Below are 23,269 nucleotides of genomic sequence, written 5' to 3'. Positions count from 1 at the left end.
GGCTCCAAGACAAAGTCAAAGTCCTCACTAACAGTGCCTCTCTCTCTCAGATCCATGAGGAAAAAGAAAAACTCAATCTTCTGGCTTTTTTATTCCATGAGTGGATTCTCTCTTTGCTCGTGTTCTCATGCAATTATACCTTTGTCTATCTGGTGTATGTATATTTCAGGGTCATCTGGGATTTTTTTCTCTGCATATAGTTGTAGAATTTGTTGAAATTTCAAGGGGAGAGATCAGGAGTATCTCTCATGCCACCATTTCTCACACACACCACCCTTCTATTTTTTAACATTATTTTTTACCCAAGTAGTCTGTAAACTTGAAGAGGATAGGGAGTATGTCTCTCTTATTCATTGCTTTGTCCTTGATGCCCAGAATGTTCCATGCATGTAGTAAATACATGAAAAATACACAAATGAATGAATGTGAATGAAGGACAACTTAGAAGATTTGAGATGGTTTGTAAGGTAAAGTAGATAAACATTTAAGACATTCAAGTAAGGATAATAACTGCCATTTCTTGAGTATCTGTTGCAAACTCAGCAAGTGCCTTCATTTCATTTTCTCAATTTATTTTTATAGCCATGATGGAAAGTAGGTCCTGGTATCATCTGTGATTTACAGCTGAGGAAAATCCCCTTGAAAAAGAGGTTGAGTTAGCATGGTGACTATAGTTAAAAATATGGCATTGTATACTTAAGAGTTAGTAAGAGAGTAGATCTCAAATGTTCACATACACACAGACACACAAATGTAACTATGTGAGGTGATGGAAGTGTTAACTAACCTAATTATAATAATTATTACAATATATGCATGTATCAAATCATCATGTTATATACTTGAAACTTACACAATGCTATTTTTCAATGATATCTTAATAAAGCTGGTAAAAAAGAAGACGTAGTATGGTTTGAATAGGATGAGTCAGAACCCAGTTCTAGTTAATTCAAAAAACTGTATTTAAAAAAAAAAACTGTATTTATAAGCACTCTGTTGAGAATCTGGAAGAATTTGGTGCTGAGGATTGAACCAGAAAGGGAAAAAGGGACAATATGTTCTCTTGAGTTTCCTTTTGATTATTATCTGTGATTTTGAGAATTTTTGGGTTTTTTAGACCTTTTGAAGTAGAGGCAGGCCCACCCAATACAGATCGGATGCTCAATAGACTGATGATAATAGAGAAATGGGGCTTAGATGAGAAGTCAGGCTGGAATAGAAATATAGCAACCATCATCATGGGGACAACAGGTGATACCCAGAAAGTCTTTTCAAGACAAAGAATGTAGAGTGTGAAACCCATAGCCCTAAAGCTTCCACTTGGGTTGATAACTGTACAGTGGTACCTTGAGATACGAATTTAATTTGTTCTGTAACCAAGCTTGTAAGTCAGTCAACTCGTATATCAAAGAGCTGATACTGGAGCCGCACCAACGCGCCAACTAGCAGCAGCTTCCCAAATCACGACTCGTATCTTGGAATTTCACTCGGATCTCGAACAAAAATATGGACTGAGTCACAGCTCGTATCTTAAAAAAATTAGTATGTTGGTCTGTTCGTATCTCAAGGTACCACTGTATTCAGAAGACTAGAGGATGAAGGGTAGCTGACAATAAGCACCTTACCCAAGGTCAGGCACCTGCACTAGTATAGACAGATAACCCACAGCAGTAAGACAAGAGCCTGAAGAGTAAATGCTCATCCTTTCTCCTGGGTTGGTATGTGGGTAGGGCACAATCCTAAAATATTTATTGCCTGGGCTGGAGCAGAGGCCTCAAGATATTTTCCCCTAACAGTCTGTGCAAGAATTTGAACACTAAAGATTTGTTCTGAAAAAGATTGTTTTAGCAGAGCCACTAACACACTTTCAAAACAAGTTTTTATGTAAGGGAGGCCGAAGGAACACACTGAGAATATATATTGAGCCAAATGGTGTGTTGTGTATTCCTAGTCCATATGTGTAAGTATGGATATATTGGGGTCATTTAACGGTCAAGACAAATTTCATCCTTGGGAGCTGAGTGAGGGGAGTTGGAAGATAGAAAAAGGAATTATTAATGTTTTATGCTGCCAAGAGGTCAAATGGCCAATAAGCATACTGCAAAATTTCTGGAGAGTAGAACTCATTGTCTTTGCTACCAGTAGGCATGCATGAATGCCCTGATGGTATTGCTGCTCATATAATTACTGAGTCACTGTTGCTTGAGGGTCCTGCCTTTAGAGCTTTCAAAAATGATCATGCAGTACTGTCCTGGATGTTGTGTCTTCCTACTTGGCAATCTGTCAAAGGACATAAATATTTATTGCTACAGTGGTTGCTTAAGCAGTAGAAGCAGCTCTGATGCCTGCCTCCATCTGGCTTCTGATACTGTATTGCCCTGCTTGTTTATTCTCAGCTCCAATACATATTTTCTGCTTTACATTTTGAGTGGTCTCTGGGATCCTCATGATGTTCATAACTAGAAGGCATCCCTAGAAGAATCACTTGTTTAGCCTGTGTCTTTCAACCCATTTAGGACAAAAAGCAAAATGAATCTAAGAAGCTGATAGTCATGCTAGTTGAACCATTTTATTCCATTGGCTGAAACAGAAATAGATTAGTCAACTTACTAACAGTTGATCAATTACTAATGCAGTTGTTTTCATGGCAAACCCACCTTACTGTGGCTTCACTGCCAAGAGGAAAGATAAAGAAGGCCCAGAGGTCATCAAAACTTACAGTGACAAAAAACATTAACACACTTCCACACAAAATATCCTCTGGCTGCCAAGAGCTTCTCTGTATATACCCACTGCCTCACTCTGCCTATCTTTGTCTTTCTGTGGTGGGCATTCCAAGTGAAAACATACCTTTGCCTCCAATGCCAGCAGCAATCTGGTTGCCTAAAATCAGAGTTAGCCTAAACACAGGATGGCAGCTTTGACAAAGAGTAGCAAGGCCTTTATTATCTGAGAGGCATATGAGCAAATGGTGTATAATGTAAACACTTATTTAACTTTCCAAATATTTATTGTTTTTCCATTGTGCTTAGAAAGATACTGATCCATTAAAGCTAGAATAAAGACAATCAAATGCTCTTTGTTCCCTACATTCACTTCTGTTCTACTTCTTTCATCTTGTGTGTGTACCAAATGTCCTCATCTTCTCTGAAAAATAACAAATAGATTTGTGGTTATCAAAAAGAAATGCACATGATACCTGGCTAAACGTGTGGATGTGCATGTGTACATGTGCATGCACTATATGTGCACACCCATACACACACTGAGTTTCTCTCAGGATTTTCAACAGTGGCCATGTGAGTGACTCAGCCATTATTTTACACCCAGGATCAGGATTGCCCTTCTACTGGGCATTTGGTAAACTTGTGGCAATGTTTTTGGATTGTTGTACTTATTGAAAGAAACTACTGGAATTCTTTGGGCGTGCACCAGTGTTGAGAAATGCTCTGCATTGAGTAGAGTGTTCTGACCAACAAAAAGTTATCCAGGTACCAATTCCATACTGCTGCCTCTAAGGGGGAAACACTGATGAGGAACTGGGTAGTATGGGGGCAGGGAACAGGAGAGCTCCTAGGAGATTTCTAGGATCATCAAAGATCTATGATGAGCAGCTAAAGCAATGTTCTCAAAGAATAGTCTCTAGTTCATCTATCAAAATTGCTTGGAATGGTTGGTAAAATACAGTTTCTGTTTCCCACCCAAGAAATGCACAGTCAGAAACTTTAAGACAGGAAGTAACAAATTTGCATTTTTAGCAAGCACTCCAAATATTTTTTTTGTATTTTTCCTAAGTGAGAAGCAGGGAGGCAGACAGCCAGGATCCTGCATGTGCCTGACCAGGATCCACTGAGCAAACCTACCAGGGGGTGATGTTCTGCCCATCTGGGGACTTGCTCCATTGCAAGTGGAGCCATTCTAGTGCCTGAGGTGGAGGCCATGGAGCTATCCTCAGTGCCCGGGCCAACTTTTCTCCCGTGGAGCATTGGCTGCAAGAGGGGAAGAGAGAGACAGAGAGGAAGGAGAGGGGTAGGGGTGGAGAAGCAGATGGGCGCTTCTCCTGTGTGCCCTGGCCAGGAACCAAACCCAGGACTTCCACACACTGGGTGGACACGCTACCACTAAGCCAACTGGCCAGGTTCAGATTTTTTCTAAATAATGCAAGGTCAGCCACAGATGTAATTTTTAATTATATGATAATCACTTTGATTTTCACAGTCTTTTCTTTTTTCTTATGAATTTCTAGTCACATCAATTTAAAACTTCTCAGAATAACTATGTAAAGTAATCAGGGAAGATACAACAGAGCCTTAGTCTTCTCTCCAAACCACCTGGGAACCAGTGTTTTATGGAATAGAGGACTATTTTGGAATCAATGGTAGTAACATATATCATGATATAGCAGCGATTTCTGACAACCCGACCCCCTGGTCAATCCTTGTGGGCTCCTAATTCCCACACTCAGGACTCTATATTAGCTCATATTGTTCCATGGTCCGAAGTGCCTTTCCTTCTCTATTTTACTTTATGTAAACATCCTTTAACTCTATCTTCTCAAGAAAGCCTTCTGTAACTCCTGATCTTTACACAGATCCTTTCTCTGTTGGCCTCCTGTAGCACTTGTTCTCAGTATTACTGATTTTCTATTTAATTATTCTGTTCCTCATATGATATATGTTTTTCTAGTATGCATTGTTTTCTTTTGGACAGGAACTGTGTTTACTAATTTATATTAATCATATCACTTGATCCTTACCCTTAAGAATAGTAATTTTACCCGTTTTATTTTTTTTAATTTTTTATTTTTTGTATTTTTCTGAAGCTAGGAACGGGGAGAGAGAGTCAGACAGACTCCCGCATGCGCCCGACTGGGATCTACCCGGCATGCCCATCAGGGGGCAATGCTCTGCCCACCAGGGGGCGATGTGCTGCCCCTCTGGGGCATCGCTCTGTCGCGACCAGAGCCACTCTGACCAGAGCCACTCTAGCGACTGGGGCAGAGGCTAAGGAGCCATCCCCAGAGCCCGGGCCATCTTTGCTCCAATGGAGCCTTGGCTGCGGGAGGGGAAGAGAGAGACAGAGAGGAAGGAAAGGGGGCGGGGTGGAGAAGCAGATGGGCGCTTCTCCTGTGTGCCCTGGCGGGGAATCAAACCCAGGACTCCTGCATGCCAGGCCGACACTCTACCATTGAGCCAACCGGCCAGGGCAATTTTACCCATTTTATAGGTTATGTAACATCCCCATGGCCACATAGTTCATCAGAAGTGAAAAAAGAATTTAAAACCAGCTGTCAAGTGATTTCAGAATCTATACTTTTAACTAGCATATTATTTTGGAAATAATCTGTGCCTTAGAAGAGCTCACACAATAGCTTGGAAGGTAAGAATTTAAAATCATGTATCTCCTTGTTATTGACTGAATGTTTGACTCTTCCTCAAATTCATTTTTAAAGCCCTAAGCCCCAGTGTAATGGTATTAAGAAGTAAGACCTTTGGGAGGTAATTAAGTTTTCATAAGGTCGACATTATTAATCATCAAAGAAATGCAAATCAAAACTACAATAAGATATCATATTGTAGTTTTGATTTGCATTTCCCTGACAATAAAAGGACAACCCACACAATGCGAGAATATATTCGCCAATACGTCTGATAAGGAGATAATAACAAAAATTTATAAAAAAAACTTGTAAAACTCAACACCAGGAAGATAAACAATCCAATCAAAAAATGGGAAAATAAATGAATAGATACTTCTCCAAAGAGAACATACAGATAACCAATAGGCATATGAAAAAATGTTCAACATCACTAATCAGAGAGATGCAAATTAAAACCACAATGAGATACCACCTCACACCTGTATGAATGGTGCTCATTAACAAATTGACACACAGGAAGTGCTGGAGAGGGTGTGGAGAAAAAGGAACCCTCCTGCACTACTGGTGGGAATGCAGACTTGTGCAACCACTTTGGAAAACAATATGGAGATTCCTCAAAAAATTAAAAAATAAAACTCCCCCCCAAAAAAGTATAGAACTTCCCTTTGACCCAGCTATCCCACTTTTAGGAATATATCCTAAGAACACCAAATCACTGATTCAAAAGAAGAAATGCACCCCCATGTTTATTGCAGCATTGTTTATCACATACAATAGTGAAGACCTGGAAAAAGCTGAAGTGTCCATCAGTGGATGAGTGGATTAAAAAGCAGTAGTACATATACACAATGGAATACTACACGGCTGTGAGGAAGAAGGAAATCTTACCTTTTGCGACAACATGGATGGACCTGGAAACTATTATGTTAAGTGAAATAAGCCAAGCAGAGAAAGAAAAATATCATATGAACTCACTCATTTGAGGAATCCAATGAATCGAGTGAACTGAGGAATGGAATTGAGACAGAGTCAGGATCAAGGGGACCAGAGGAAAGTGATCAGAGAGAAAGTGAAAGAGAAGATGGGATCAGAGAAGGGAAAGAGATTAATGAAATTATATATACATAACACAGCATTATAGAGAACAGGACAGCAAATCCTAGAGGGAAGTGGGGAAGGCATTGGGGGAAGGAGGCATGGGGGAGACTAAGGGGAATAAGGAGGTGGAGGGAGATATATTTGGTGGGACACTTGAATCTATATAAACACAAATTAAAATTATTTAAAAAATATATCAAAAATATAAAGATGACTATTTTCAAAGACAAAAGTAAGTGTTTGCAGGGATGTGGAGAAAAATAAATCCTTATGGTGGGAATGTAAATTGGTATAGCGTTTATGGAAAACAGTATGAAGAGTCCTGAAGAAGTTACCCTTATCTCAAATTTTAAGCCTTTAGAACAATGACAAATAAATTTCTGTTTTTTAAGTTGCCCAGTCTGTGGTATTTTGTTATAGCTTCCCAAGCTAACTAAGTCACTCTCCTTAGCACATTGGAACAGAGTCAGAGACCTGTTTGGTGCTCAAGATTTGCACATGGTTTAATTGCTTAATAAATAAGAGGCTACAGATCTCACAGAAAGTCAGTTTGGCATATCTTAGTTTGACATGTAGTATATCTACTGAAAACATTTTTGGGATGATACAATCCAACACCAAATTGTATAATTCAGAAAAAAATCTACAACTTGGAATAACAATAGTATTGTGATGAATACAGACACACACACACACACACACACACACACACACACACAGTATTCACAAAAGTAGATGGCAAATAAATTACCATCGGTTTCTACTACTGGTTTGTTGTTAGTATGTACAACTTGATACATATTGGAGAGGGGTAGTTTGATAATGCCACCAGTGACCTATATGTCTTAGAGAAGAGAAGTGCTGTCAGTCTCTCATATGTAACTTGGCACAGTGTTTGGCACATAACAGGTACTACAAGAATATTTGGAGAATGAGTTATAAAATAATCTCAAACCTTAACAGTGCTGAAATATCTATATAGAAAACATTCAAAAGGTAGAGATTAGATAGCATCTTTCTCTGATGTTAAAAAATGAATGGAGTCCAATGAACACCAACATCTATTCTCTGCCTCTTTTCAGAGTTCCTGATGCCCAATTTCTGACTCTGCACTGCGTCAGAGCCCCTCTTTTGTCACAGATAATTCTGAGTTCTAGCTTTGATATACAGTTATAAACAAGGATGTCATAGTAATAACTCTGTTCTCTGGCATATGAATGAAGATTATTTATTTTTGGAGCTCTCCATGCTGGATTTGTCATTTCCTTTATGGAAATGTACAAAACGGCTGGCCTATGGGTTGTTTTTTTTTGTTTGTTTTGTTTTGTTTTGGCAACACAGACACAGAGAGAGACACAGAGAGGGACAGATAGGGACAGAGAGACAGAAAGAGAGAGATGAGAAGTATCAATTCTTCGTTGTGGTCCCTTAGTTGTTTATTGATTGCTTTCTCATATGTGCCTTGACCAGGGGCTACAACTGAGCCAGTGACCACTTGCTCAAGCCAGCGAATTTGGGCTCAAGACAGCAACCATGATATTATGTCTGTGATCCCACACTCAAGCCAGTGAACCCATACTCAAGCTTCTAAGCCTACACTCAAGCCAGATGAGCTTGTGCTCAAATTGGCAACCTTAGGGTTTCAAACCTCGGTTTTCTGCACCTGAGGCCGATGCTCTATCCACTGTGCCAACACCTGGTCGGGCTGCGATGTTTTGTGAAAACCATGTGTATTGTCTTATCTAAGACACCAGGGAGATTTGATGGGTTTTCTTTTGGTAGGTTCTAAGTAGATGCCCTTCTAATCTTAGACAGACTACCTGCTGTGACTCTTGGGATTTGTCATGGTGGCATCAAGTCAAAAGACATTTGTAGAGTTGAGGGGGGGACAATCAAACATACTAGTGAGGAAGCACCTTTGAGACCATATAATCAAAGTTCCCATCATACAGCCAGGGACCATGTTTTCCTCATTTCCCTTTGCATCCCCATGCTTGGCGTAGAGTAAATACGTTATAGATATTAATTGATTAAATAAGTATTTTGCAGGGGGGAGACTGAGAATACTTTATTTTAGCTTGTTTGGATTTTACCATTCTCATTTGTACTACACCAAAGAAGGCATTTTTTTTCACTTTACCTTCACCCTTATCTGGACTATGCAGCTGTCTTTTGTATACCTAAGCATCCCTCATTATAACACTTGCTGTATTCTAATGTCTCTCTTTCTGCTGCCACTCCCATTCCTGCAGTTCTGTATCTATCTCATCCACTGATGTCTTCCCAGTGCTGAACTGATGGTTGACACTCAAAAAATAGTAGTTAGATGACTGATTATAATGCCCACGTTGATCGGCAGGAACAATTATAGTGTCTCACTCATATCACATTCATACCCTACAAAGGGCTTCTTGTGAACAGACATCAGAAGAATGATGACATTTATGGAACTGCTACTAGAGGAAAGACTGATGATAAAATTTCTTCATTTGAATCATAGAAACAATAATAATAGTGAATGTCCAAGAAGGTTGTAGAGATTTAGTTTATGATCTTTATATTAGCAGGTAGGATTTTCCTTTTCACCTCACCTGGTTTTATGAATAGGCAGAAGGATGAAGAAGAAGGGAAAATGACAATGCCTTGCAAAACAAGCAAGGAGTATCGTTTTTCCCCACTTCCTACTCCTCCCACTTACCACTCTTGCTAAGTCCAAAGGAGTGCTAAATATCAGTCATCAATTTTTGAGATCCTGGGAGGCACCACTCCAAATGAGAATCTGCTGAGCGTGAATCTTTGAGGATCAGAACAGTTAGAGCACTGAGTCGGGTTCCAAGCAAGCTAAAAACATGGGAGCCTGGGTGTTCAAATGCTAGAGCCAGAGGAGATGGTTAAGATCCAAGGACAGGAAAGTTACATTATGATCTTAGTGAGATAGATAGATTAGTGTTCATAAAGATTGAGTTTGAGTGTTGGCTTTCACAGTTTCAGTGTCTGAGAATTTGTTATAGTATATTATTTTCTCTTAAGTGACATTCTTAGAAGCATTGGAATGAATGATACTACACAATGGAAATAGTCTTCAGCTAACAACCAGCCGGTTCTGGAAGAGGGTGAGGCAGAAGGGAAGATCATTTTCACTATTTCAACTGCTTCTCATTCATTCATTCAAATACTCAAACATTCACTCATCTATGCAAGAAATATTTTAATAACCTGTTCATGTACATTTTCAATTGGCCAAAGAACAAGAAAAATAACACTGAACAAGATAGACACAAACCCTGTCTTGGTGATATTTACAGTCTAACAGGAAAAAGGAAATCACCATACAAGTATAATTTGCATTCTTCATGGACATATGGGAATTGCTACTAGCAAAAGGAAATGTAAGTCAGAGAAAGGTCTTTTCGAGTTGAGAATGGATGGATGAATAGGCATTAACTAGAAGGAAATAGAAGGAAGGAATCCTGATTGATCATCTAGTAGGCATGAGAACCAGCATAAAAAGACAGTCACAATTGAATAAAGATAAATTTTAGGAAAAGAAAAGGAGAGGATACTATGGGCCATGCCTCGTCTCCAAACAACCTTGAGAAATAGTCAGGGGATCCATTATTATTAATTTGAATGAAAAAGGAAATTGAGACTCAGATATATTCATGTCTTTAATTCATTTAATGAGTCATTATCAAGTACCAAGCCAGATTAACAAGTTTTGGTATGTTCCCTACCCTTTAGAAGCTTACTTTATAGTGGGGAAGTTGAGTAAGTTTAGCCTAGCCAGGGGTCTCAAACTCAACTCAGCATGTGGGCCGCACTAGGTCTACAAAAGGCAACTGTTACACAACACTTTTCTTGAACTTCGTGGATTAGTCTGCGGGCCGCACAAAATTGTTCGGCGGGCCGCGAGTTTGAGACCCCTGGCCTAGACCATGGTGCTGGTAAAAGGTAGGGCTGAAACGTGAAGTCTTATGATGCAAGTCCAATGGTCTTTCTATGTTGTCACATTGTGTCTCAACATGCATGATGACTTGGCCAGATGAGGCAGCTTAGCTTTTATTCTAGCAGCTAATGAGGGCTTCCTTAACATTCAATGAGCACATTGGGAACCTGAGAATGTAAAAAGTAAAGTTGAAACAAAATCAGGAGTTTGGCACAGGTCGTCTATGCCTTTTTGAATTATTTCTATTGGCTGAATATTTAATCCTAATAACTACCTTATATGTGAGGTACATATTCATAGTCATTGCCTGTTTTACAAATACGGATGCCAAGGCTCAATGAGGTTATGCAGCATTGTGAAGCTTGCTCAGTTAGTAATCCAGAGGTATACAATGCAAACTCATGTTGTCTGACTCCACAGCCCATGCTCTGAATCACCATGCTACACTGCAGCAATCTACCAGACTTAAATGAAGTAGAAGACAGTAGTCCAGTGACAAAGGGGCAGTCTGGAACAAAAGCCAAGATTGATCTTCCTGGAGGACTATTGGTCATAGATTTTAACAGGTGAGAAAGCACAAGATTAGACATAAAAGAGTAGATTGACCATATCTGCTAATTTCAGATGTCAAGTGACTATTGAGTCCTGGTTTTCTACCATGACATCATAATTTATGAGCCCCTTCTAAACTCCTGATGTGTTTATTTTTCCAAGTAATTTTAGCTTTGAAACACATACCAGCTGAATTTTAAAGCCCTGTTAGGATTCCAGATTTACCTCAAAACTTATTGTGCATCTTGCTTTACAAAGTCTTTTAACATTCATGATCTCAAGGGGTCCTCACAACAACCCCAATAAAGTTCTTCTCATTTTATAGTTGAGGAAATGTGAGGCTGATAGAGTCCAAGGATATGGAACTAGTAAGTGTTTAGAAATCATTTCTGGGCTCCTTTCCTGTTGAAGATCAGTTAAAACATACCCAGACTTTGGGAAGCTCATCAAAACTTTCAATTCTGTTTTTGTGTTGAGTGCTGAAATGAACCAGTTATCAAACTGAGTACTACGAATGCAGTTGTGCAGTGATACACAAAGACTTTTTTCACTCCAGATCCAAAAACTTATTATTCATTGACTTTTTTCAAAAACACTGTACCATATATCATAGAAGGAATATAAAAAATAACATTATTTTTTTAAGTTTCTTATAATAAATAAGATATATGGATAACTTTAGTTGATAGAAGTTACTGGATTTCTTTTCAGATACTGCTTATTGTGGTGAAGACAGGGGTTTTGATCTTTTTTAGGGTGTACAACACTATTGCATTTGAATTTTGTTTGTCTACTTGAGAAGTGTCACTGGATTCTTTCTTACAGTGTCTTGTCCCTCATAACTGGCAGGGTAGGTAGCTTTAAGCATTTTCACTTTCAAAACAAATGATGCATAATACATGTAGATACAATGACAATAATTAGTTTGATAAGCATTAGAAACTATAAAGTGGGCATAAACAAGACCATCACTGTAAGTTTTTACTTTTTCTTTTTTAAAGAAAATCCAATGCTCTGGAAATTCTGTAGATAAAATAGAAGGGAAAGATTTTAACAATGGAAATATATTCAAGTTACCTATAGCTTAGGTGAGAGCACTAAAATTAAAGTGATATTGATTTACTTATTCAACAAATATATAATGAGCTAGGCAATATTTTAAGGAATAATGATGCTGCAATAAAAAACAAAAACAAAAATCTTTGCCCTCTTGTAGCTGAAATTCAAGAATGGAAGAAGAGAAAATAAACATAAATAAAATATATTTATTATTATTTATTATTATTATTTTTATTATTTGAGAAAAAGAGACAGTAAGGGAGAGAGAGAGGGAGGAGAGATGAGAGGCATCAACTCCTAGTTGTTTCACTCTAGTTGTTCATTGATTGCCTCTCATAAGTGCTTTGTCCATGAGGATCGAGCTGAGCCAGTGATCCTTTGCTTAAGTCAATGCTCTTGGGCTCAAGCCTTGGGATCATGTTGGTGATTCTGTGCTCAAGCCAGCAACCCTGCACTCAAGCTAGAAACCTTGTAATAAAGCTGGAGACCTCAGGATTATGGACCAGGGACCTCAATGTCCCAGGTCAGCACTCTACCAACTACACCACAACTGGTGAGGCAATATACAACATTTCTTTAATGTCAGATGTTAATAAGTAGTGGGAATAAAAAAAAAGAAGTGAATATGTGTGTCTGTCGTGGTAGGTGGGTAACCAGAAAAGGCTAAATTATAATAATGACCTGAAATATTAAGGAACAGAGGGGACAACAAATGCAGACACCTTGAGATGAAAGTGAGTTCATGGCCCAGCAAGGAGACCAGTGTAGATGGATAAAAACAAGCAAGGAAGAGAATAATAGAAGATGTGGTTGATAGTTGACCATGAAGCTGGCCAACCCACAGTTGAAAGTTTTGTTTGCAAGGTGTCTGCTGATGTTCAACTAGTGTAGTAGACACTGGTGCCTTGCTTACTTTCCTTTACTGATTATGTGTACTTATCCCTTAGCTGCTGGGAGTGTTGATTGTTAAGGCTCATAATACCCCTTTGTTTGTAACAAGATCCCTTTTGCCAAAGATGTTTTGTTTCCTCATCCCTGAGAGCAGCCTATAGCCAATCACTGGTTCAATTCCTTTCCCTCAAGATAAGACCAACCCTGGGGTACAGTTTTACCTCACAGCTTCTCATGGAATTGTGCTATAGCTAGACTCAACATAAAGACTACTGGTATTTTAGATGAATATGTTGGGGTAAGAGAAAGCATGATAAAGGGATTTGAATACATGAAATTATCCACCTGAAATCACTACCTTGCTGGTTAATTTCTTCTCCTGCCCTCTCCTGTTTACTTCCGTTCTCCCTCATAGAATCCCTGTCTCAGAATCTGGTTCTAAGGAACAAAGCCTAAGACAACCACTTTTCAGCAACACAATTTTAGAGAGCTAATGTGTTCTATATTTTCTTGGTAAAGGTCAACTTAAGGTTATATTTTATTTAATCAGACACCCTGAATGTTTAGACTATTCATACCGGTCTCCACTACCTTTTTTTACCTCAAGGAAAGATATTTGCAAGCTAAGTGGCACTAGTGGTTGCACTGTTGACACCTGTGACTGTCTTTCTAATTCTGGTCATTTTATCCTAGAGTTTTGATAGTATTGCATTACTGTAATTGATTTGCTTTTTCATTGATAACTGAATTCAAAGAGGATCCTTTTAGATGCTTATTTTCTTTACTAGGACTCATAATCAATATATATTGACTTCCTTCCTGCAATCTTGGAACTGCATATGAGTGAATGTAGTATCTATCTTTTTTCTGAGAAACACCAGTGTTTTACACACCTTTTGTTTAACCATATCTTCTTTTTTCTGTTCTCTACCTGAGGAAGGAGAAATAAGTTGTCGCTGGAAAATCTCAACCAATCTCAGATATAACAAGTGATCAATTTGCCTTTCTCCCATTTCTCACTAGTATGGCACTGTAATTTGCAAGGTTTGCTGATTTCAGCTGGAAGCAGTTAATAAGCCCTCAATTATTTGATGCTACTGTTTATTGCTTTTAAACCACAAAGATGACAACATACATAGTGATACATGATTTTAAATCAAGGCAAGGCTGAGATCACCACAGCTATGGGAATCACATATAGCCATGGGATTCCCAGTTATTAGTAACTTCAACAAGATAAGAAGTAAAAGCGTCATGAAATGAAAAATATGGTAAATATATATACTATCACCTGACTGGTGGAAGTGCAGTGGATAGAGCATTGATCTGAGACACTGAAGTCCCAGGTTTGAAACCCCAAGGTCGCCAGCTTGAGCATGGGCTCCCCAGCTGGGGTGCAGGCTCACCAGCTTGAGTGTGGGATTACCGGCTTGATCATGGTATTATTAACATGATCCCATGGTCATTGGCTTGAGCCCAAAGGTTGCTGGCTTGAAAAGAGTCACCAGCTTGGTTTGAGCCCCCCAGTCAAGGCACATATGAGAAGCAGCCAATGAATAACTAAAAAGTGATGGAACAAAGAGTTTATTCTTCTCATCTCTCTCCTTTCCTTTCTATCTCTTTCTCTCTCCCACGAAAAGAAAAAAAAATACACAGTTTATCAAATGACCTTACATAATGAGAAAGTGAGAAGAAAATAGAGTAATTAGAGTGATTACTCTTCCATGTCACTTAGCACTTGTCATGCTGAAAAATGCATTCAACTACTGAATGAGTTAGCTCAAGTCTTCCATTTTGCTTCCCAGCTGTCTATCTACTTATCTTTATACGATATTTAAGCTTTACTGCCATACTGGACATTACCAAGATAGTAGGTTTAAGTGTAAATGAGTAACTGAAGTAAACAATTCACTGAATGGAACTGATCAATACTAATGATTATTTCATTGGCCAAGATAGAAACAATTTAAAAATACTTGTAGAAATTTTAGTTACTTTCTCACTTGTAATCTCTCCCATATCCACATTCAGTTTCCCAAGCACTATTAGGTACTCTTCCAAATTTTGTTTGTTCAAACTGTTTTTCTATTTTCATTAAAACTGAAATGCAAACTCCTTCCTATAGCCGCCCCTTGTCCCACACTCAGTCTCATTAGTGTCTAGAATATGCCAGGGTTTTACCTGCTGTAAGGCTTTACATTTGTTGTTCATTATGATTCCTCCTTTATGTCCTTCCAGGCTGTACTCTCAAAGATGTCTTTCCAGCTTGGGTAGGTTTGCACTTGTCATAATCTGTAGTTACTGTAAGTATGTATGTATGTACATACTTTTCTCTTATCTGATTCTCCCCACAAAAATACAAGCTCTCTGAAACAGAATCATTGTCTTATTACCATTTAATATATGGGTCCAGCACAGTGTTTCCTCAATCATAATACACACTCAAAAAATTCTCATTAACCAAAAGGAGGATGTCCTCCTTCTTATTTATGCAGCCTTCTCTGAGAGCAAAGGTAAAGAGCTCACTCTTACTCATAATTTCCATATAACATTTTAGGAAATATATCTTGTTTTTGGACAGCTTTTTGGTTATTATCACAGGATTCTACTGAAAAGTTAGACTGATAATTATTTTCATATATATGTCTTTCCTGCTCATCTTGAACATATAAGTTCTTGGCAGACGAGATCCATATCTCTATTGGTATACCTTTTCTTTCCTTATGGCCTACAACACTTTGCACATGGTAGTTTTACATGCATAAAATGAGTCTCTTCCAAAAAAAGCCATGTGTACCTTGAAGGCATGTGCTAATAAAATGGGGAAATAAATGGGAAGAGTTCAGCACATTGCCTAGCATCTGTCATGGAGGAAAAGTTATTTCCAAAAGAGATGAAACTGCTGAAATATGTACTCTGTTTGCTAGGAAACCAGAATCTCCACCCCGATTCACTGCTGAGCTTCTGGTGACCTTTGGAATACCATGTCACATTTCTGAGCCTAATTTTTCTTATTTCAAAAATAAGTGATTAGGACTAGGTCCGGATTTCTGAGCATTGCCACTTTTGACACTTTGGGCTAGATACTTCCTTGTTTTAAGAGGCTATTCTGTGCACTGCAGGATATTTAAAAGCACCCTTTGCTTCTACCAACTAGATGTCCGTAGCATCCAACTCCACCTTTTGACAACCAAAAATGCCTCCAGTTATTGCCAAATAATCCTTGTGGTAGATGAGGGCAAAAGTGCCTTACTTGAAAATCGTTGGACTTGATGATGGGCAAAGCCTATCTGATCTACACGCTTCATTGTAAACAAGTAGTACCAATCCTGGAAGTCCCTTTGTGACCCTCCGAAATGCTTAGCATTCTGCAACAGCTTGGCTATTCCATTAAGGGAGTTTGCCACCATAGTGCAAATCAGAGAGAGGAAAATGCACTAGTAAGCATGCCAATCATTCAGGTCACAGAAGCCCTCTGACTGGCAAGATGTAAAAAACTACTGTTACAGATCAGTGTGCACCTTCATCAGTCTAGGGCAGGGGTCTCAAACTTAACTCAGCATGTGGGCCACAGAGCAAGATCACAGCCGTTCGGTGGGCCGCACTAGGTCTACAAAAGGCAACTGTTACGCAACAATTTTCAGTATCACAAAACGACCAGAAACTGTAGTTCACATCACAACTGCTGTTAACTAAGCTAATATCTAGCTAGGATGCTAGAGAAATGAAAAATACAAGTAGGCCCCTAGGCTTACTTAATTTTATCCAAAATATTTTGAACTTCGTGGACTAATCTGCGGGCCTCACAAAATTGTTCGGCGGGCCGCGAGTTTGAGACCCCTGGTCTAGGGCAAAGGCTTTCTCCAGTGAGTGATGCCATTGAGCAGCAACAACATTGCTGGACACTAGGTAAGTATTCTCAGTCACCTGCTGTGAATAACTAGTGAGGCTTACCCAGCCAAAGACCTGGCTCAAGTGGGGATGAGAAAAAAAGAGAGTCTGGGAAATCCTTTTTGGCCTTATCAAAGCAGGGGGAATGACCCATGAAAGGAAACAAAAAAGAGGGAGAGAGAGAAAGAGTTGTACTGCTCATAGAGTCATAAGTTAACTGGCAAATGGCATTGCTTCCAGAATGGTTTATGCAACTTCTTGAAAATATTTAATAGTGACAGGCTTCATTGAAAATTTTTATTTACTCTTGATCATGTTTTTTGTTGTTGTTGTTGTTGTTTTGTTTTTGCTTGTTTGTTTTTTTATTGCAAAGTTCTTCTGGCCACCGTGTCTGGGGATAAACATCTAGGCAGTCATTACAGATTACTTACAGACTGATTCCGGTCATTGCCATTGCATCAAATTTTGCCTCTTCTTTATGCATGATTAATAACTATTAGTATAGGTTATGTGGTAAGGCTCAGAAAATGGTCATAACTACTCACAGAAACTGTCTTGCCTAAAATCTTCTCAGCCTTTGATCCTAAGATGACATTACTTGGGTACATGATAGACTAAATTGCTATAGAAAGCCTATTTTCTTCTATCAATTTTTTCCCCCATTTTTGGATCATTAAATCTCAGAGGACTTTAATATTCTCAGCAATATCATTTTTTTTTACAGAGTTAGAGAAAGGGATAGATAGGGACAGACAGATATGAGAAGCATCAATCATCAGATTTTCATTGCGGCACCTTAGTTGTTCATTGATTGCTTTCTCATATGTGCCTTGACTGGGGGGCTACAGCAGACAGAATAACCCCTTGCTCGAGTCAGTGACCTTGGGTCCAAGCTGGTTAGCTTTGCTCAAACCAGATGAGCCCATGCTCAAGCTGGTGACCTCGGGGTCTCAAACCTGGGTACTCCGCATCCCAGTCCGATGCTCTATCCACTGCGCTACCTCCTGGTCAGGCCAGTAATATACTTTTGAGTGCTCTATCAAGCATTACATCATGTCCTCCAAGAAAATGTGCTCATTGACACCATACTTCTTCATATGCCATGATAGAAGTATACTCCATTACTCATCATGACTATTTCTTTCAAATTGTTATTTCATGTTTTAAAAACTATCCACTGATTCAAATCTCATGAGAGCTCAGCAAACCCCAACTGAGCTGTCTGTCACAGGCTCTGTTGATAGACAGAAAATTCTTGGTCCTTGTAATAATGACTGGAAAATTATACTGTAATGTTGCTTTAAAATGATATGATTGGGAGAGTGATCAGTGCCATCATTCACCTCTCTCTCTCCATATCCTCCCCCCAAAAGTTATCTAAGTAGCAAACTCACTTTATTAGTCCAGAAATGCTTTAGAGTAAGCAGAATTTTCTTATTTTCCCTGTCTGTTAGTGTTCTGTGACCATATAGGCATCTATTACTTATTTGGTGGCTCCTTCTATCCACAGTGATATGGATGAAAGTTCACTCAAACATATTAGCAACTCATTGTGACAGAACCTTTGGCAAGAACCACTTTGCAAATACCAATATATGGGCTAATTTATAAAATCCATTTCTCAAAAACAATATGTGTATGTCTTTGTGGTTTTGTGCTACCTGGCATTCATATCATGTGGCAGTGCCAGTGATTGCAGAAACAGTAAAGAGAGAAAAGAAGATACAGTGTAGAGAAAAAGGATAGGAGAAGGTTCTTTCAATTGATCAAAAGGTGAGTCTTAACACATTTTGTTTTATTTAAAATATGCACTGGTTAACTTCTTCTCTTCTTAGTAAGTCACAAACTGCATTTGAACACATCAAAAGACAGTTAGTTCAATTTGGCTGCAAAATCATATTCATCAACATGCAAGCTCAAACAAATGGTAAAAGAACATCTCCAGGAAATACAGTTCTCACTTATATGCTATGGAAAAACTTGCCTGCCTTAGATGGTTAAAACAAGCAGATTTTTAACTAATGGAAAGCATTAGAACAAAATTTCCAATTACAATAGCTGAAATAAAAAAAAATTGTATAAAAGAAACGTTTCAATTGAGAAAGTGTTTTTCTTTGCATTCATGCATGCTATAGTTTTTTTTTTCTTTTTTTTTCTTTTTTTTTTATATAATTTTATTTTTTTAATGGGGTGACATCAATAAATCAGGATACATATATTCAAAGATAACAAGTCCAGGTTATCTTGTTGTTCAATTATGTTGCATACCCACCACCCAAAGTCAGATTGTCCTCTGTCACCTTCTATCTTGTTTTCTTTGTGCCCCTCCCCACCCCCTATCCCTCTCCCATTCCCCCCTCCCCCCCGTAACCACCACACTCTTATAAATGTCTCTTAGTTTCACTATTATGTCCCACCTACGTATGGAATAATACAGTTCCTGTTTTTTTCTGATTTACTTATTTCGCTTCGTATCATGTTATCAAGATCCCACCATTTTGCTGTAAATGTTCCGATGTCATCATTTCTTATGGCTGAGTAGTATTCCATATTGTATATGTGCCACATCTTCTTTATCCAGTCATCTATTGATGGGCTTTTTGGTTGTTTCCATGTCCTGGCCACTGTGAACAATGCTGCAATAAACATGGGGCTGCATGTGTCTTTACGTATCAATGTTTCTGAGTTTTTGGGATATATACCCAGTAGAGGGACTGCTGGGTCATAAGGTAGTTCTGTTTTCAGTTTTTTGAGGAACCACCATACTTTCTTCCATAATGGTTGTACTACTTTACATTCCCACCAACAGTGTATGAGGGTTCCTTTTTCTCCACAGCCTCTCCAACATTTGCTGTTACCTGACTTGCTAATAACAGCTAATCGAACAGGTGTGAGGTGGTATCTCATTGCCGTTTTGATTTAGATTTCTCTAATAGCTAAAGAAGATGAGCATCTTTTCATATATCTGTTGGCCATTTGTATTTCTTCCTCGGAGAAGTGTCTATTCATATCCTCTTCCCATTTTTTTATTGGATTGTTTGTTTGTTTGTTGTTGAGTTTTATGAGTTCTTTGTATATTTTGGATATTAGGCCCTTATCTGAGCTGTAGTTTGAAAAAATCATTTCCCATTTAGTTGGCTTTCTGTTTATTTTGTTATCAGTTTCTCTTGCTGAGCAAAAACTTCTTAGTCTGATGGAGTCCCATTCATTAATTTTTGCCTTCACTTCTCTTGCCATTGGAGTCAAATTCATAAAATGCTCTTTAAAACCCAGGTCCCTGAGTTGAGTACCTATGTCTTCTTCTATGTACTTAATTGTTTCAGGTCTTATGTTTAGATCTTTGATCCATTTTGAGTTAATTTTTGTACAGGGGGAGAGACTGTAGTCCAGTTTCATTCTTTTGCATGTGGCTTTCCAGTTTTCCCAGCACCATTTATTGAAGAGGCTTTCTTTTCTCCATTGTGTGTTGTTGGCCCCTTTATCAAAAATTATTTGACTATATATATGTGGTTTTATTTCTGGACTTTCTATTCTGTTCCATTGGTCTGAGTGTCTATTTTTCTGCCAATACCATCATGCATGCTATAGTTTTGAATTCCTATTCAGTAAAAAATGAGTTGGTATTTCTTCTGGGAGGTGGGGCTGGGAGAGAGAACTGTCCCTGTAGGGATTACAGATGGCTTCTGTTGTGCAATGTTAGAACTCATCTAAATTTTAGAAGAATTTCAAAGCAAATAGTATTCAAGTTTGTTTATTTTTGATAGCATTTCTGCATCAGAAAAAAAAGTCTTTGCATTTATTTTAAAAGCCTGGAGCCATTATATGTTCTTAAAATAGCATTTAGTGTTTTAATATAAATGAATAATAAACACTTAGATTCAAATTCCCCATCATTCCTTGCAAACCCTGTTGGTTAAGTTGGATTGGACAAAAGAGCACTTGGCTTCCTTTATCCCATTAAAGGCAATGTCTTCTGAGATGGGCTTTGGTCTAAGTTTGATGCTTACATCAAGAACACGAGGAATACTCACAGTATATTTAAAAAAAAAAACAAGTAAAATAGAGTGCCTGGTGCTTATCACACACTTTCACATCATTTCCAGTATTCACAACAACCCCATGAACAGTATTTTATTGTCCTCATTATTGTCCCCATTTATTACACAAGAAATTGAATATCAAGAAGGTTAAGGAATATATCCAGAGTACGCCAGCCTTCAAGATTCAGAGCTGAGGTTCAAATCCAGGTCTTTATCCTTCTAGATCCTATACTCTTGCTCATTATACTGTATCTCATATTAGCTTATATAACCGTGGTGTGCGGTGTGCAGAATAAAGAACCCTTATTTTGTTTTTCATTCTATCACAATACAAAGTTTTCAATATTCTTTCAATGAACACTTATTGGGAACCTGCTATCTCCCAGGCATTATTCTATGCATACAGTATCTGGCAAATGGGCAAAATGTACAAAGCCCTTGCCCTCATGATGTTTACACATATGAGATGAGAAGGGGGAGAAGAGTAAGCAGTTAGTAAACAAATTAGCGATATGAGACCTCTAAGGGAATTTGAGTCATACAGGAAGAAAAAAAAAACTTTATAAATTAAGCTCCTGGCATGTCAGTTAACTCTCTATTACTGCAGTATAACCTAGCCTAATCTAAGTACCACTGAAAGCCTCAGTGAGAAGGTGATGCTGGATCAGAAGCCCAAAGGAAGAGCAGAATAGAATGAACCATGAAGTATCTAAAAGAGTGGCCCCAGGTAGAAATGTCAAAAATGCACAGATCCAGAGGTAAGAGTATGACTTGATTTTTTTTGTTTGTTTGTTTGCTTTTAAAAATAAAGGAGGCTAATGTAGCTGGAACTGAGAGACTGGGGGATAGAGTAGTAAAAAGTGAGGTCAGAAAGGTAACAGAGAGCCTGCTCATGTAGGCCTCTGAAATAACTCTGGCTTTAATTCTGAGTGGCGGGGAGCCATTGAATGGCATAAGAGTGATATGAACTGCTTTATGTAATCTGAAGCTCACTCTTGCTGCTGTGAACAGATTTCAGGGTACAAGGAAAGAAATAGAGAGACTGGTAAGGAAGTTACTGCTATAATCCAGACAACAGATGATAGTAGTTAGTATTCAGTGGTGTAGGTGAAAACAAGTGCCTGGATTCTGGGCACATACTTTAGAAATACAGACTCCTATGAACAGAAATTATGTCTAACAGTATGCAGCATACATTTAATATAGTTCACCTTTGATAATGGTAATTACATGGACTATATACTTCTCAGAGGGAAAATATTTCTTATGAGTTAGCTAATTCTACTCTTTAGGCATAAGAGGAGATTAATTTCCTCACACTTAACTCTCCCCTGCTGTCACATTGTAATATATACAATATATATATATATATATATATTATGTTGGGCAGTTTGCAAAACAACATTCTTGAAAATTCAATTCTCTTGAGCCTTTTATCCCTTCAATAATTCTATTTTCCATCTGTCATTATGTCATAGACCACCAAACTAATCTAACACTTCATGTGTTAGTGTTAAAGAGGAATGAAGGGGAAAAAAACCTTAGAACAGAGGTACCTGGACTCTTAGCCCAGCCTAAGGGCCTACTCCTTACTATATGTGTCATATCACCTGTAGGGGAAAAGGAGATTCTTCCCTCTCTTTTATACTTTCCTTACTATGAATTTCACTAGCATAATACTGCAGGCTTCACTTTGAGCCAACATTTAAATTTTTCCAGATGGGCTACCGGTGAGGATTTAAAAGAGAAACTAGACTCCCTAGACCAGCCCATTCCTTTCTCTTTTTCAGTAGGAGCCAAATACCACAAGAAGCATGCATTCTGCTCTGCTCCCCTGTACCTTAAGTTTTTCAGGTGGAGGCCCCATGCAAGGGTAGAATACGAGAGTTCCAGAGATGTCTGTAATTAAGTAAACACATCTGTCTAATTGTGGGGTTCATTATTAGAATATCTACCTTTTCCCCGATAAAAATTTCATCTTCTGGTATTAGCTTTATTAAGAATAAAGGTGATACTTTGTTGTTCATACACCCTCCTCTTTTTGACTCCTTTTTTTAAAGATTTTTTTTATTTTATTGATTTTAGAGAGAGGAGAGAGAGAGAAGGGGGGCAAGGAGCAGGAATCATCAACTCATAGTAGTAGTTGCTTCTTATATGTTCCTTGTCCAGGCAAGACCAGGGTTTTAAACAGTTGACCTCAGCAGTCCAGGCTGATGTTCAATCCACTGTGCAGCCACAGGTCAAGCTTGACATTATTTTTTTGTATTTTTCTGAAGCTGGAAACGGGGGGAGACAGTCAGACAGACTCCCGCATGCGCCCGACCGGGATCCACCCGGCACGCCCACCTTGGGCGATGCACTGCCCACCAGGGGGCGATGCTCTGCCCCTCCAGGGCATCGCTCTGCCACAAC

At 38.6% G+C, this 23,269-nt stretch overlaps 1 protein-coding gene across 5 annotated transcripts in view; it reads left to right on the top strand.

Annotated features, from left to right (window-relative positions):
• The window catches only part of FGF13 (fibroblast growth factor 13), a 745,910-nt gene that overhangs the window by 433,783 nt on the left and 288,858 nt on the right, over window positions 1–23,269 (top strand). The window contains exon 2 of one of the 5 annotated variants that reach the window (XM_066357009.1): window positions 10,845–10,990. The exons of the other annotated variants lie outside the window; for them this stretch is intronic. The gene's annotated coding sequence lies outside the window, so the exon portion shown is untranslated. The remainder of the gene's footprint in view (window positions 1–10,844; window positions 10,991–23,269) is intronic. 5 annotated transcript variants of the gene reach the window in all.

The sequence above is a fragment of the Saccopteryx leptura genome, chromosome X, assembly GCF_036850995.1.
Source record: "Saccopteryx leptura isolate mSacLep1 chromosome X, mSacLep1_pri_phased_curated, whole genome shotgun sequence".
Taxonomy (NCBI): Eukaryota; Metazoa; Chordata; class Mammalia; order Chiroptera; family Emballonuridae; genus Saccopteryx; species Saccopteryx leptura.
This window is presented reverse-complemented; position numbering and strand designations above follow the sequence as displayed.